Below are 14,861 nucleotides of genomic sequence, written 5' to 3' on the forward strand. Positions count from 1 at the left end.
CTTCGTGCTTTGGTTTTTGTTATAACACATAGCAGATGTTTCTTAAAAGGAAGAGAATTTACGGTTATTACAGATCATGCTGCACTTAAATGATTATTGAGCTTAAAGGATCCAAGTTTCAGATTAACAAGATGGGCATTAAAACTGAGTGAGTAACAATTTAGGGTTATTCACTGATCTGGTAAACAACATGTGAATGCTGATGCAATGAGTCGAAAAGTCAATGTTTGTGTTACAATAAGTCGAGAAGAAGAGTTAAAGGCAGCTCAAGAAGAAGATCCACAATGCAAATTATGGAAAAATGATCAACGTTTCGTCAAGATAGATGGGTTATTGTACAAAATCACTAGTAAAGGAAACCGCCTAGTTATTCTAGAAAGCGTGAAAGAGCAAATCATGAGAGAACAACATGATTCTTGACTATCAGGGCATTGTGGTAAAAAATCAACATACATTAAAATAGCTCAAATGTTTTGGTGTCCGAGCCGCAAAGCTGACGTTTTCGAGTTTGTTTCACAATGTGATTCCTGTAGCAGACGGAATAATGTAGGAAAAAGTAGAGCAGGGTTGCAAGAACTGCCAGAGACAAGTGAACCATTTGAACGAGTAGGACTAGATGTCTTAGGACTGTTGCCTAAGACTAAAGATGGAAACAAAGACCTATTGACAATGTTAGATTATTTCTCTAGATACCTTCTCATGATACCAATACCTGATCAGAGTGCTGAGACTATAGCTAAAGTTTTTGTAATAGCATTCACCCTTGGACTTTGCACGATCAACTGCCGGAATCAGCGGTGGACACGTAAGGGATCTAGCACGTAAACTAAAGGATGCATGGAGGAGGGTAGTGAAACAGCGAAATCATCAATCCTTTCTTCAGCAAGCAAGACAACACGACTGCCATGCAAAAGTGCCACAGTATCGAGTTGGAAATCTTGTGTATCTGAGCAATGTGGTGTTAAAGAATAGTCAAGTCAAAAAGTTTAAGAAGTTTTGGAAAGGACCATATTCAATCTTGGAGGTGTTGTCACCGGTCACTCTTAAGCTCCAATGGCCCTTTCCTTAAAAAAATGGTTCAAATGGCTCTGAGCACTATGGGACTTAACATCTATGGTCATCAGTCCCCTAGAACTTAGAACTACTTAAACCTAACTAACCTAAGGACATCACACAACACCCAGTCATCACGAGGCAGAGAAAATCCTTGACCCCACCGGGAATCGAACCCAGGAACCTGGGCATGGGAAGCGAGAACGCTACCGCACCACCGCGAGCTGCGGACCCCTTTCCTTCGATTGTTGTTCATGTCAATCGTGTAAAATCATTTCTGGGTGGATTTCCTGTAGTATCACAATACAATGAGGACCGACCGAGAGGCAGACCTGCTGTTTTCAAACCCGGGAAGCGAGAATGGCGAGGTTGCAGTCCAGACTTCGAGGCCAAGGCATCGTCACGTCCAAGTGATTCTGTCCCAGACACCCCTACAATCTGTGTTAACGTGTGTAGTGCGTGAGAGTGCAATGCATGTGTTTATTTCAGCCATGTGCTTATGTGAATGTGTTGTGAAAATTTGGTACTGAAGCTATTACACAAGTGCACAAGTGAATTTAAACCTTTTATTCCACAGGTTACCACAAGCAACTCATTCATTTTATGTTCATTGTTAACTTTAGTATTAAAATAGAACTGATTAACCATGTTATTCTAATGTTTGCTATGAAAGCGTATTCTACCGATGCTGTAGTAATAGTACCATTGAATACAGGTGTTTTGTTTGAACCAGGATCAGACATGGTAATTTCAACAAGTAATTCAAAACTTGTACTCAAGTACAATCTGAGTGAAATCCAGCAACAGTTCAGTTCTGTAAAGAAGCAAATTGATCTAATTCGTTCTGTTAAGGGTAATGATACAATTTTGGTAATGGGTACATCTTGGTATAATAACTGGAACCCAGTCAAAATGCAGGTAAAGTCTACATTTGCTAGTTATGAACAAGAGATTTACTGTTTTTTTAAAGCTTTTGCCACACAAAGCTTTAATTAGGCATAAACGTGCCTGGATTGATTTTGTAGGGAGTATCCTTTATACTGTATTTGGTATTTTAACTAGTCAAGATCTACTGGAAGTTAAAGGCAAAATATTAGCGCTTGAACAACAGTGCAGTATAAGTTCAACTAATCTTTCTAATGAAATTATTGTATTAAGGAATATGCAAAGAACAATTACCAACCACACAGTTTCCATTGAACAGATTGTAAAGCAGTTTATCTCACAATTCCATGTAATTCATAATGAAATGAAAGCAAATATCCAGGAACTATTCCAAGGATTAAATGCTGTGAATGCACACCTAGATTTAAACACTCTTTTGTTAAGGATTACTGATAGTTTATCAAATGCTAGAATTGATGCCCTTAATTTAAGAGTAGCCTTAGAAAGTAGTTCAAATGATTGTTTGAGCAGTGTACTACTACATCCAGAACAATTTTTACAGATCCTACTATCAGTTGAACGAAAGCTAGATGCAACATATACTATGATTTACCCTGTTAATGCTTACAATTTATATGCTTACTACAAGTTAACCACCGACCCTCTTTAATGATTGAAGATGAATTAACTGTTATACCCACTGCTAGATCAAAGCATAATTTGGAAATGTATAAGATTTATTACTTACCCTGTGAAATGGAGACAGGCAGGGGTTCATCTAGAGTATGTACTAAATGATTATCTACTGATCAGCAAAGATTGAACATATTTTGTGTCCCTGAATGAAAACGATTTGCACATGTGTAAATATAGTCATAAGTTAATTTGACCTGAATCAGCAGTATTCTTAGACATTAGAGTGTACAGCTGTGAGAATGAATCATCCTCCAAGAGATAATTGCCCTAGAAGTTTAATGCATCTTTATCATCCATTTCTTAAACGATGTTCTGAAGGTATAAATTTCTCATATAACTCCACCATACATGTCACATTTACACGTAAAAATTATGATACACCTGAGCTACTCTTTACACTCAAATTGAATGATGGCGGATTTATCTTGAATGCCACACATTGTGATTTATCATGTGACATCTTTGATATGCCTAGTGTATTGCCAACTACAATGCATGCAACAGGACATTTGCCATTAATGAGAATGTTATCTGTTTATTACAATGATTCATACATATTAACATATGGAAAGCATTCCTTGTCAAGTTTTTCTGAAGACAGTGATTTAGTTAAGGATATTCATGAAAATGTAATTTCTTCCAATAATGAGTTGAACTTCATTGAAGCAGCAAATAGAATTAAGTCCTTCGATTCATCCAGTAATGTTAATGCATACTTGATTTCAGTATTGTGCTTTTAGTGCTTTTATTAATTTGTCTTTTGTCAACAGCATTTGTCATGTATGAAATTGTCATCCTGAAAGCTCGCTTCTCTGTACCGAACGTTACTGTGTCTGCAAATAAAATACATGTTGCAATTCCTTATGATGCCACAAATGGTGAAATAGTTTCATAACACCCATGAGGTCGTTTTGAGCCACCTATGGTTGCTCTTTTTCTTTGGGGAGAGTGATGTAAGGGTCTATGGGTATGTACATAGCTGTACAGTATGTAACACGCCCTCACCGGACAACCTATCTTGGAATGCTGACATTTTGCTTGGTCAGTAGACGTGCGTCCGGCTGCAGTGTGCCACGGGAGAGTAAGCCATAGCCCGCCGTTCATAGCGCGCCGTATAACTAGTGCGGCCTCGGGCGCCAATAGTAAGTCAGACACAGTGATTTTGGTTGTGTGTGTGTAGCGTGCTTGTTTCATAAGCATCTCAGACACAGTGATGATAGGTGTGCGTAGCGTGTATGTTTCATAATCAGCCTTTTGTTAATAAACAGTTTAAACTTACTTCTCAGTGTTCACGTATTTCTGTGCCTCAAGCACCCACTGCTTGCAAATTCTGACAAATATTTCGTGTAATTATCATCTGGGGGGCGACAACACAAACAACCTCCTTTTAATTACAACTACTACTACAGTAGCGGTAATGGTGCTTTATTTCTGAGTGTTAGTATTCAGTATGAGTGTTAGTATTTAGTATGACAGTAAGACATGTCTTACCTGGCTGCAATTGGCATTTTGCGTCAACTTTCTAATTATTGTGGGCTTTAATCTGAATATCTGGAAGTTTAAACTTGACACTTGTAGCAGGTCCATCAGTCAACAAAATATAAACTAGTCTGAGTAGTGACCATGAAATTGTAGCCTTCCATGTAAGATCATGAAATTTTCACTCTAAGGTAATCTTGGGTGGATTACTTTAGCGATACTGGGATGTATTTGTAAATAATTCACAGCAATAATTCACATAATTGATTCTTTACCTTTCACAGTCACATTACCTTAGAGTGCATTTCTTATAACTATGCTCACAATGATAGGCTGAACCTTTACCATGAAGCAATTCTCAAGATTTATTGTATTAATCAGCTCAATAAGCACTAATCCTGGAGTGAAGATTAAGCAAGATATATCAAAGAAGTGTGGTTCATAAAATGGCCATTGTGTCTTTTATAATATCTAATAGTCAGTGAGTAGAACCAAAATGATTACCACGATGTCTGAACAATGTACAAAGTGTCTCTGGAATCTAACTCGAACAACAATCAAAGATATGGAAACTGCAAAAAAGGATTCAAAATAAAATATGTTCCTGCAGGCCAGGTTTGGCATTAAATGGTCTGTGTGACCGAACAGCAGACAAGCAGGGACCTCGGTATCATGGCCAGCATGCCAGCTCTGCAACTCTGGACAGGCAGCGCCAGTCGGTGACAGGTAGCTCTGGGCAGCAGTGGGCCATGTCGACTGTATACAGCACCCTGGATTATGTTGTCAATGCTGTGGAAGCTGTACAGACTCAGCATGTGATGTGCATGCCATGTGTATGCGGACAGCTTGGTGATGGTGCCCAGAGAGTGTGACTGGATGACTCTGGCAGGTACTGCAAACTGGACTTGACACAGACAGCTAAAGAACGTGTGAATGCGGTGCATTCCAGGCTGCACAGCTGGTGTGCTGCAGCTACCAAGCTTGTTGTGAGGCTTTCTCAGTGGCCTCACAGCATCAATTAGAAACTAAAATTTTGTGGCATCCTTTCAGAGCGAATGGTGGTGGATCCCTGAATCAGACTCTAATTTTATACAGGCACACCAGTTCTGTGACCTGGTCAAGGGTGGGCAAGGGACGGCATTGGAAAGGAATGATGAATGAAGTCGTTGAATAAAGTAAACTTTGACTGTATTCTTGGTACTCAGGACACATGTGGGTTTGTCAAGGACAGACTGTGATGGCATTCACCAATCTCACTGATAGTGGTACACAGGAACAGGAAGAGGGTGAGAAAATGGCTCACATTCAGCTAGCTGGTGGTCAGTTGAGCAGAAGAGAGATGGAGACAGATGGCAGGCCTGAAAGCTAGATCACAAGATAAAGACTCGACTTTGCTGTGCTCTCCAAGAAACAACTAGCAACAACCACTCCTACTATTGGCCTTGGCCTCCTACAGATGCATGTGGCTGGTTTATTCCGCACAATGGTAGTGTGACGGTGGTTTATTCAGCAGAGCACCGGATATATGGGGCGATGCTGGCGCTATGGTTCTCACATGCATGTAAGTCACAGTGGAAACTCACGCTGGTAGCTTGGTCGCAACTTAAAGTATTAATGAACTTCCCCGGTAACGAGCCCTCCCAGTTGGCCGTGCAGTCTAACGCACGGTTTTCCAGACGGGAAGGAGCGCCGGTTCCCAGTACAAATCGGCCTGGCGGATTTGTGTTGAGGTCCAGTGAGCCAGCCAGTCTGTGGATGGTTTTTAGGCGGTTTTCCATCTGCCTCGGCAAATGCGGGCTGGTTCCCCTTATTCCGCCTCAGCTACACTATTTCGGCGATTACTGCGCAAACAAGTTCTCCATGTACGCCTACATCACCATTACTCTACCACGCAAACATAGAGGTTACACTCATCTGGTGTGTGACGTTCCCTCGGGGCACTGGGGGCCGCACCGCACAATAACCCTGGGTTCAGTGTGAGGCGGCGGAGGGGTGAAGTGGACTGCGGTAGTCGTTTTGGGGCTGTAGACAATTGCAGCTGCAGTGGGGACGGAGCCTCTCCATCGTTTCTAGGTCCCTGGTTAACATAACATCACATAACCCCAGTAACCAAGCCTGGCTAGGCGTCTTATACAGGTCTTCTTGTGGGCACCTCAACTAGTCATGGTCCATAAAAGATCTTAGCTCTATACTGATGAAGATATTGCAACAACGATACATTACAAAGTTTGCTCTCGGTAGTTGTTTACCACTAAAGACGCTGTTATCCTGCTGTTATCACAAGATCAGTTCCAGTTGTTAATGTAAATTTCAGTTAAACTATTAACCCCTTAATGCTGAGTGTAGCTAATTCACATCATATCCATGCTGTTCTAATAAATGTAATGTTAACTGTTTTTGAATGTCAGTGCCGGTAGATGCTGAGTCTTCATGAAACTACCAATGCTTCTGACAAGTGCTGAATTATCGTCAGTGTTTCAGGTATGATTTATTTTTATCTTTTATGTTGGAATTGTGTGAACAATATATTTCGTGTGTGCAAAGTGCACTGTGTAAAATAGACCTCTTTGACCTCTTTGGCGTTGCCTAACACTCTTTGTGTGTGTGGATTCTTGTGTTGTGATCGCTGTAATCTTGTTTTGTTCTTGAATGTGCAATTATAGTTATTAGTAAGATGTCTCTTTTCTCCTTAATACTTATTCAGCTGTGCAAACCCCAATAGGTTATGGGCACAAATTCCACAGATTGAAAGACTTATAGGTCGCGAAAACTATGCAACCTGGAAGTTCGCAGTAGAGGCGTATTTACGTTTAGACGACCTATGGGACGTGGTAGATGGGACAATGAAATCCACAGATCAGAATTATTCAAGTAAGGATAGGAAAGCAAAATCAAAATTGATATTGCTGATTGATTCGGTGAATTATGTTCACGTTGAAAAAGCTGCTACAGCGAAAGAAGTCTGGGACAATTTACGAAGTGCATTCGAGGATGGTGGTCTTACGAGAAAAGTAGGATTATTACGCGAGTTAATTACCACTAGTCTGGACAAATGTAAGAGTGTAGACGAATACGTTAACAAAATATTAACCACGTCGAACCGACTGAGAAACATCGGATTCGAGATCGCTGAAGAATGGATAGGAACATTGCTTTTGGCAGGACTGCCCGAAAGGTAAGCACCTATGATTATGGGGCTTGAAAGCTCGGGTATACCAATCACAGGCGACAGTGTTAAGGTGAAAATCCTGCAGGACGTAAAGAGTGCTCCAAGCTGTTGTACATTGGAGAAGGAAGGTGCGTCTGCTCTCTACTCAAAAAACAAAAAGAAGAAACCGGTGAGGTGCTATAAATGTCAGAAGATGGGACATATTGCGTCTCAGTGCAAAGAAAAAGTAAGCCCACGATCAGACACTCAGCGAAGGAGGAATGTTACTGATAGCCCAGAGAGAAGGACCAATAACAAAGGTAAAGCACTATCATGTTTTTATTCTTTTGGTGGGATGAGCAACCGTGATATGGAATGGATTTTAGACTCAGGTGCATCTGTGCATATTGTTAAAGATAAATCACTTCTTTATGACATCAAAGATAAGACTCATATGGGAATATCTACTGTTGATGGCAACAAACTCCAGTGTCACCTGGCTGAGAAACTAGATCTACATGTAAGTGTAAATGGTGAATCAGATATGGTTACAGCACACAATGTTCATTATGTGAAAAATGTGGCAACTAACCTGCTGTCTGTAGGGGAAATTGTCAAGAAAGGAAATACAGTCACCTTTGACATGCAGGGTGCAAGAGTAATCAGTGAAAGTGGTGAAGTTATAGCTACAGCAAGTAACGAAAGGGGTATTTTTAAGTTGGATATCATTGACAGTAAACATAAAAATGTTAGTGATTCAGTATATTCAGCAGAAGGTTTTTTATGGCACTGGAGGCTTGGACATCTAAATAGAAAGAGTTATGTCTATAATAAAGGATATGGTAAAGGGAATACAGAATTTTAGTGTGTCCAAGGATTCTTGTGAGACATGTATAAAGGGAAAACAAGCAAGGTTACCCTTCAAGACTAGTAAGAGTAAATCCACAGAAGTCTTACAGTTAATCCACACAGATGTATGTGGTCCGATGGAGTGTGAATCCATAGGTGGGAATAATTATTTTCTTACGTTTATTGATGATTACTCACGATATACTCATGTTTATTTTCTTAGTTCTAAAGACCAAGTGAGTGATATCTTTGAGGAATATTGCAATATGGTTGAAAGATGGACAGGAAAGAAGATCAAGATCATCAGGTCTGATAATGGGAGAGAATATATTAACCAGAAATTGAAGAAACTTCTGACAGAAAAGGGAATCAGGCATCAAACTACCATAAGGTACAGCCCATCTCAAAATGGGGTTGTTGAGAGGGCTAATAGGACCATTGTTGAGAAAGCAAGGAGCATGATGACTGACGCTGAATTATCCAAAGATTTTTGGGCAGAGGCAGTGTCAACAGCTGTATATTTGAATAATAGATCACCTACAAAAGCATTAAAGAGTAGAGCCCCTTATGAAATATGGGTAGGAAAGAAACCTGATCTAAGCAATATAAGGGCTTTTGGGTGTGATGCAATGGCACATATTCCAAAACAGCTAAGAGGAAAGTGGGATCCGAAAGCTAAAAAGTATATTTTTGTAGGCTATTGTGAAAATTCAAAGGGCTACCGATTAATGGATCCATTGACTAAAAAGATTGTCACAAGTAGAGATGTAATATTCTTTGAAAATAGAAAGGACTCAGAAGAGAGCAAAACCACTAAGTCAACTGCACCTAGTTCAGAAGGTGAAACCTTGTGTGAGGAAATAGGAAGTGAAGAAGAGGAAGACGACAGCCAAGGACAAATGGAAGCAATTTATGATGACAATGAGTTAGAAGATGAAAAACATGAAGAAACCAATGTAAGGCGTTCTTCTCGTGTACCAAAACCGAAGGAATATCCAGATTTTGAGATGTATACAGCACAGTCTTTTAATGATGAGCCAAGAACAGCAGAAGAAGCAATGAGTGGCCCAAACTCTCAAGAATGGAAAGAAGCGATGAAGAAAGAATTAGAATCTTTATATCAAAACGAAACCTTTGAATGGGTAGATATGCCAGGAGATAAGAAACCACTGCAGGCAAGATGGGTATTCAATCTGAAGAACCCTGAAAGCTCATCACCAAAATACAAAGCAAGACTTGTGGTAAAAGGATATTCACAAAAACAAGGGGTAGATTACGAAGAAACTTTTTCACCTGTAGTCAAGTATACATCATTGAGATATCTTATAGCCTTGGCAGTAAAACGAAATTTAATAATTCATCATATGGATGTTAAAACGGCATATTTAAATGGGAAATTGGAGGAGGAGATATATGTCATTCCACCAAGGGAAGCCATAAAAACCAGGTCAGAAAGTAAAAAGATTTGGCGTTTGAGAAAAAGTATTTATGGACTTAAACAAAGTGGACGCTGCTGGAATCGATATCTACATGAAACTCTAATAAATATGAATATGAAGCAATCCAAGGCAGATCCCAGCATTTACTATAAAGGGAGAAAAGAAGAAATAATAATAATGGCGATATGGGTGGACGATTTCTTTATCCTGACGGAAAGTGAAGGCCAAATGAGAATTTTCAAGAAACAGCTGCAAACCAAGTTTAAGGTGCATGATTTGGGAGAAGTTAAACGTTATTTAGGTATTCAAATTACTAAGGATGAAGAAAGACAAGAATTGAGCATAAGTCAATCATCATACACGGAAAAAATATTAAAGAAATTTGGCATGAGTGATTGCAAACCCATAAGTACTCCAATGGAAGTAGGAGTGAAGTTAAGTGTAAATGAGACTGATGTGGAATGTGACAAGAATGTTCCTTATTTAGAAGCAGTAGGGAGTCTGTTATATTTGTCTCAAACATCACGACCCGACATTGCTTTTGCCACCAATGCAGTGAGCAGATATTGCAGAGACCCAAAGGAAAAGCACTGGAAAGCTGTAAAGAGGATATTCCGATACCTAAGAGGAACCTCCAACTATGAGCTAAAATACCATAGAGATGGTAACGCAAAACTAGAGGGATATAGCGATGCGGACTGGGGGAATGAATTGGGAGACAGATACTCCACCACTGGCTGCTGTTTTAAATTAATGGGGGGCCTCACATCATGGTCCTGTCAAAAGCAAAAAACTGTTGCATTGAGCACCGTAGAGGCCGAGTATATGGCACTATCCTACACCACACAGGAAGCATTATGGCTACGAACATTAATAAGTGAAATAGAACCCAATTTAATTGAGGAACCTACAACCATCTTCTGTGACAATAAGGGAGCCATAAACCTAGCTAAAAATGATGTTACTAGTGCTAGGACAAAGCATACTGATATACGGCACCATTTCATTCGGGACCACGTAGAACGACAGAACATTGCCGTGGACTATCTACGTACAGAAGACATGTTAGCTGACCTTCTGACCAAACCCTTGGAAAGGGAGAAGTTTGAGAAGATTGTGGGACTATTTGGTTTATCTTGTGGAAGAAACACACAAAATATAAGTTCAAGGAGGGGTGTTGGAATTGTGTGAACAATATATTTCGTGTGTGCAAAGTGCACTGTGTAAAATAGACCTCTTTGACCTCTTTGGCGTTGCCTAACACTCTTTGTGTGTGTGGATTCTTGTGTTGTGATCGCTGTAATCTTGTTTTGTTCTTGAATGTGCAAATATACACTCCTGGAAATTGAAATAAGAACACCGTGAATTCATTGTCCCAGGAAGGGGAAACTTTATTGACACATTCCTGGGGTCAGATACATCACATGATCACACTGACAGAACCACAGGCACATAGACACAGGCAACAGAGCATGCACAATGTTGGCACTAGTACAGTGTATATCTACCTTTCGTAGCAATGCAGGCTGCTATTCTCCCATGGAGACGATCGTAGAGATGCTGGATGTAGTCCAGTGGAACGGCTTGCCATGCCATTTCCACCTGGCGCCTCAGTTGGACCAGCGTTCGTGCTGGACGTGCAGACCGCGTGAGACGATGCTTCATCCACTCCCAAACATGCTCAATGGGGGACAGATCCGGAGATCTTGCTGGCCAGGGTAGTTGACTTACACCTTCTAGAGCACGTTGGGTGGCACGGGATACATGCGGACGTGCATTGTCCTGTTGGAACAGCAAGTTCCCTTGCCGGTCTAGGAATGGTAGAACGATGGGTTCGATGACGGTTTGGATGTACCGTGCACTATTCAGTGTCCCCTCGACGATCACCAGTGGTGTACGGCCAGTGTAGGAGATCGCTCCCCACACCATGATGCCGGGTGTTGGCCCTGTGTGCCTCGGTCGTATGCAGTCCTGATTGTGGCGCTCACCTGCACGGCGCCAAACACGCATACGACCATCATTGGCACCAAGGCAGAAGCGACTCTCATCGCTGAAGACGACACGTCTCCATTCGTCCCTCCATTCACACCTGTCGCGACACCACTGGAGGCGGGCTGCACGATGTTGGGGCGTGAGCGGAAGACGGCCTAACGGTGTGCGGGACCATAGCCCAGCTTCATGGAGACGGTTGCGAATGGTCCTCGCCGATACCCCAGGAGCAACAGTGTCCCTAATTTGCTGGGAAGTGGCGGTGCGGTCCCCTACGGCACTGCGTAGGATCCTACGGTCTTGGCGTGCATCCGTGCGTCGCTGCGGTCCGGTCCCAGGTCGACGGGCACGTGCACCTTCCGCCGACCACTGGCAACAACATCGATGTACTGTGGAGACCTCACGCCCCACGTGTTGAGCAATTCGGCGGTACGTCCACCCGGCCTCCCGCATGCCCACTATACGCCCTCGCTCAAAGTCCGCCAAATGCACATACGGTTCACGTCCACCCTGTCGCGGCATGCTACCAGTGTTAAAGACTGCGATGGAGCTCCGTATGCCACGGCAAACTGGCTGACACTGACGGCGGCGGTGCACAAATGCTGCGCAGCTGGCGCCATTCGACGGCCAACACCGCGGTTCCTGGTGTGTCCGCTGTGCCGTGCGTGTGATCATTGCTTGTACAGCCCTCTCGCAGTGTCCGGAGCAAGTATGGTGGGTCTGACACACCGGTGTCAATGTGTTCTTTTTTCCATTTCCAGGAGTGTAGTTATTAGTAAGATGTCTCTTTTCTCCTTAATACTTATTCAGCTGTGCAAACCCCAATATTTTATCTAGCAATTTATTCAGGCATTAAGGGGTTAAGCTTTTATCAAATGCAGAGAGCTACTCACACTCGCTGGCCGGTGTGGCCGAGCGGTTCTAGGCGCTTCAGCCTTAAACTAGCGACCGCTACGGTTGCAGGTTCGAATCCTGCATCGGGCATGGATGTGTGTAATGTTCTTAGGTTAGTTAGGTTTAAGTAGTTCCAAGTTCTAGGGGACTGATAATCTCAGAGGTTAAGTCCCATAGTTCTCAGAGCCATTTGAACCATTTTTTTACTCACACTCACAAAAGAAATTTACATATCAGCGACGATCATCAGGCTTCTAGGTGGTCAAGGAGAACTTTGGGTCACTAACTATCGCGAGCAGCCACAACTCATCCCTAAAGGTTTGTGAATTGGAACAGCTGAACCAGTGTGCAGAATGGACAGCTCAGTGTCATCCATGAAAATCGTGCTCCACTACCGCTATATACAACATGGTGGAAGAAGCTACACTCCTGGAAATGGAAAAAAGAACACATTGACACCGGTGTGTCAGACCCACCATACTTGCTCCGGACACTGCGAGAGGGCTGTACAAGCAATGATCACACGCACGGCACAGTGGACACACCAGGAACCGCGGTGTTGGCCGTCGAATGGCGCTAGCTGCGCAGCATTTGTGCACCGCCGCCGTCAGTGTCAGCCAGTTTGCCGTGGCATACGGAGCTCCATCGCAGTCTTTAACACTGGTAGCATGCCACGACAGCGTGGACGTGAACCGTATGTGCAGTTGACAGACTTTGAGCGAGGGCGTATAGTGGGCATGCGGGAGGCCGGGTGGACATACCGCCGAATTGCTCAACACGTGGGGCGTGAGGTCTCCACAGTACATCGATGTTGTCGCTAGTGGTCGGCGGAAGGTGCACATGCCCGTCGACCTGGGACCGGACCACAGTGACGCACGGATGCACGCCAAGACCGTAGGATCCTACGCAGTGCCGTAGGGGACCGCACCGCCACTTCCCAGCAAATTAGGGACACTGTTGCTCCTGGGGTATCGGCGAGGACCATTCGCAACCGTCTCCATGAAGCTGGGCTATGGTCCCGCACACCGTTAGGCCGTCTTCCGCTCACGCCCCAACATCGTGCAGCCCGCCTCCAGTGGTGTCGCGAGAGGCGTGAATGGAGGGACGAATGGAGACGTGTCGTCTTCAGCGATGAGAGTCGCTTCTGCCTTGGTGCCAATGATGGTCGTATGCGTGTTTGGCGCCGTGCAGGTGAGCGCCACAATCAGGACTGCATACGACCGAGGCACACAGGGCCAACACCCGGCATCATGGTGTGGGGAGCGATCTCCTACACTGGCCGTACACCACTGGTGATCGTCGAGGGGACACTGAATAGTGCACGGTACATCCAAACCGTCATCGAACCCATCGTTCTACCATTCCTAGACCGGCAAGGGAACTTGCTGTTCCAACAGGACAATGCACGTCTGCATGTATCCCGTGCCACCCAACGTGCTCTAGAAGGTGTAAGTCAACTACCCTGGCCAGCAAGCACTCCGGATCTGTCCCCCATTGAGCATGTTTGGGAGTGGATGAAGCGTCGTCTCACGCGGTCTGCACGTCCAGCACGAACGCTGGTCCAACTGAGGCGCCAGGTGGAAATGGCATGGCAAGCCGTTCCACAGGACTACATCCAGCATCTCTACGATCGTCTCCATGGGAGAATAGCAGCCTGCATTGCTGCGAAAGGTGGATATACACTGTACTAGTGCCGACATTATGCATGCTCTGTTGCCTGTGTCTATGTGCCTGTGGTTCTGTCAGTGTGATCATGTGATGTATCTGACCCCAGGAATGTGTCAATAAAGTTTCCCCTTCCTGGGACAATGAATTCACGGTGTTCTTATTTCAATTTCCAGGAGTGTATTATTGAACTGCCAACAGGATTTGACCTGACCGAGAAACAAGGTCGGTGAGTATTAGCTGTTCTGCTCCAATTTTCGGATGCTATCAAATCCGGAATACGGAAAAGGCAGAGTAAGCAGCTGATGGTAAAACACTGTATCAGAACACTGAATTATCTACCAATTAGCTATGACTCATACAGGGTGCTACCGGTTGAACAACACATAATTCGCTGTTAACCTCAGCAGTGAGCGCCTGTAAGCTCCTCCCCCAACACACAATTCATTAGGAAGTGAAGAAGGTTGTGCAAGATGACATTACCGAACATTCAGAGAGTCCTTGGTCCTCTTCCCTGTTCCCTGCGAAGAAGAAGGATACCACACTGCGTTTTTGCGTCAATTACCAAAGACTGAAAAAAATCACAAAATAAGATGTTTACTTATTGTTGTGCATTAAGGACACACTATACTGCTTGAAAAGAGAAAATTATTCTCAGCTATGAAACAGCAGATAGACTACTGGCAAGTAGGTGTTGATGATGGAAAATACAGTGTTCACAACTCCCAATGGCCTCTATGAGTTCATTATTATTCCGTTTGGAG

Source organism: Schistocerca americana, chromosome 2 (assembly GCF_021461395.2).
Source record: "Schistocerca americana isolate TAMUIC-IGC-003095 chromosome 2, iqSchAmer2.1, whole genome shotgun sequence".
In the NCBI taxonomy this organism is placed as follows: Eukaryota; Metazoa; Arthropoda; class Insecta; order Orthoptera; family Acrididae; genus Schistocerca; species Schistocerca americana.